Source organism: Hydractinia symbiolongicarpus, chromosome 1 (genome assembly GCF_029227915.1).
Source record: "Hydractinia symbiolongicarpus strain clone_291-10 chromosome 1, HSymV2.1, whole genome shotgun sequence".
Taxonomy (NCBI): domain Eukaryota; kingdom Metazoa; phylum Cnidaria; class Hydrozoa; order Anthoathecata; family Hydractiniidae; genus Hydractinia; species Hydractinia symbiolongicarpus.
Genome location: NC_079875.1, coordinates 35,522,540 through 35,525,039, shown reverse-complemented (window position 1 = coordinate 35,525,039; position 2,500 = coordinate 35,522,540). Strand labels below are relative to the sequence as shown.

Genomic DNA, 2,500 nt, shown 5'->3' with positions numbered 1-2,500 from the left:
TTGAGACAAGCATATGACTACTGGCAGGATCAACCAGGTAACTACGGTCGTGAAATAGCAAGCAGCTACATTCACTTAAACACACTACAACCTGCAATACGTAACGTGTTGCAGGCGCAGGCGTTCGTATCTACAATCGTCAACGTAAAATCGTAGCCAATTCTTTAGAAATAGCTGCAATTCATACGCTTCAGAGTGTTTGCCCTTCTACCGTTCCTTCTCAGTAACCCAGGATCAGTTGAACAGCATCTGCCAACATCACAAGAGCCACCAATGAGAAAGATATCACTATCTTTAGAGACTACAAACTACTACTTGACTAGCAGTTAGCCCGTGCACACACATAAGTAATGTCCTGCAAGAACAAAATTTGACTTGCATTTCATTGCTTGAGCCAGAGCCGTATTACCGTAAGAACTGAATGACAACTCAACAGTCTTTACAGCAACACAAATAAACTCTGATACCAACGCATAAGAGATTGTGTCACAAAGAAACAATAACAACCAAACTCTAGTCGAGTTCACTCATTTCTCATTGCTTCTCTGTTCTACCCTCTCTACATTATATAGCACGTTTTTCCAGTTTCTGACACTAAAGTGGGGACTTAGGAAAAAAATCGATTTTTTTAAAGTTAACCGGAATGTGCCGTAACGCATGCGCGTTTGTTACTGATAGGCCCAGCAACATTCCGAACATATTTTTATGACGGTTAAGCCTCATGGGACCTGAAAATACAAAATACGGCATAACACATAAACGGCTTGAGAAATTGAAGAAGTGAGAGGGTACGCCACACCACCAAAATTTTTTTTTAAAAAAAAGACCCACAACCGTATCCAAAGCAGTAGCATTACCCTAGGCCCCAGCCTAGGCTTTACCTTAACCCTGAACATAGCCCTAGTCCGTAATTCTTGCTGTAATCCATACACTTGTAATCTATACATACAGTTGTAATCGATACAGTTGTAATCCATACACCTTTAATCCATACACTTTTAATCCATACATCTGTGTCTCCAAATATTAAACCGAGGTGATAAAGATGAATGGTACAGCACGCACGCATCACCTTTTTTAAAAAAAAGTTCAGGTAAGCACAAGATAACTGGTACTCCACGGTACAAAGCAGTTGGTTAAAAAAAGGACTTGTCACAAAGTGACAAATCTGTCGAACAGAGGCTTAATCTCAGAAGATCGTAGCACAAAGGCTACTCTACTTTTTACAATACCACGTTCTTGTTTAAGTCGTCTGCATAGGATTTATCTCTGGAAATTTTAGATTTTGATAGTTGCAGCACCTCGACGGTTTTTCTCCGACTCAGTGCATTGGGACTTAGGAACGACAGAAGCCGTTCTATTCTTGTTCGCCTAAGATTATCCAGAGGTAATTATCATTGCTTTCTAGCACGGATTCTGACTTAGAGGCGTTCAGTCATAATCCAACAGATGGTAGCTTCGCACCATTGCTTTTTCAAGCAAGTGCAAATGCCAATTGGTCTGAATCTGCGGTTCCTCTCGTACTGAGCAGAATTACTATTGCAACAAACACTTCATCAGTAGGGTAAAACTAACCTGTCTCACGACGGTCTAAACCCAGCTCACGTTCCCTATTAGTGGGTGAACAATCCAACACTTGGTGAATTCTGCTTCACAATGATAGGAAGAGCCGACATCGAAGGATCAAAAAGCAACGTCGCTATGAACGCTTGGCTGCCACAAGCCAGTTATTACTTAAGACTTCACCGTTTCACACATACGTATCTGATAATACTCTCTTATTAAACATAATGTCATCATTTTACTTATATAATAGTAATAACTTTTGTGAAACATTTAAAAGTAGATGCAGATATTTGTCAGTGGATAGGCCATTTAGTAAGAAGAAAAATTGCCTGTAGAACCTTGGTGCTGGAAAGCCTCGTTCTCATGTTATTAACAGTTTAATGTTTTTGACAATAGAAACCGTCCAGTGTGTTTTGTATAGGACGGTTCTTACATGCATTTTTTGACAATTTTTTCTCAGTAACTACAACGTTTTAACGAAATCATAAAAAGCAAACTTATAAACAAAGGCATTTTAAGAAAAATGGCGGAATATTTTTGTGTGACTTTGGCTAGAACCAGACTTATGACGTCACAAAGTGCACGGTCAAACCTTCATAAATTCTAAAATTTCAAAAAATTTTAACTGCTGACGTCAGCATTTTTATAAAAAACGGACAAGAATTTCATGGTAGCAAATTTGGAGATCTATTACCATGCAAAATTTGGAGGTCAAAGGTCAACCGGAAGTACCTGTTTTGGGGCCTTACTTTTTTTGGTCTTTTTAAAAACAGGTAAATCGCTATAGCTTCTGAAATATTGAAGGTATTTCTTAAATCTTTGGCAGATATGTAAAACACTTCAGGCTAAAACCGGGTAGGAGCACAAATTCCCGATTGTGGCTCTGCGGGGGGTCCAGAAGCCCTAAAATGTCAAACATTCAAGGCCAAATAAA

The 2,500-nt window shown here is 39.1% G+C and overlaps 1 non-coding gene and 1 pseudogene across 1 annotated transcript in view; both read right to left on the bottom strand.

Moving 5' to 3' along the window:
- LOC130662536 (small subunit ribosomal RNA) overlaps positions 1 to 40 on the bottom strand; it is a 1,801-nt gene extending 1,761 nt beyond the window's left edge. Inside the window, exon 1 of the ribosomal RNA XR_008989039.1 lies at positions 1 to 40. This exon is cut by the window's left edge and continues 1,761 nt beyond it. This is a non-coding gene — a ribosomal RNA (small subunit ribosomal RNA).
- Positions 41 to 1,162: 1,122 nt separating this feature from the next.
- Positions 1,163 to 2,500, bottom strand: part of LOC130620732 (large subunit ribosomal RNA) — a 7,079-nt pseudogene continuing 5,741 nt past the window's right edge.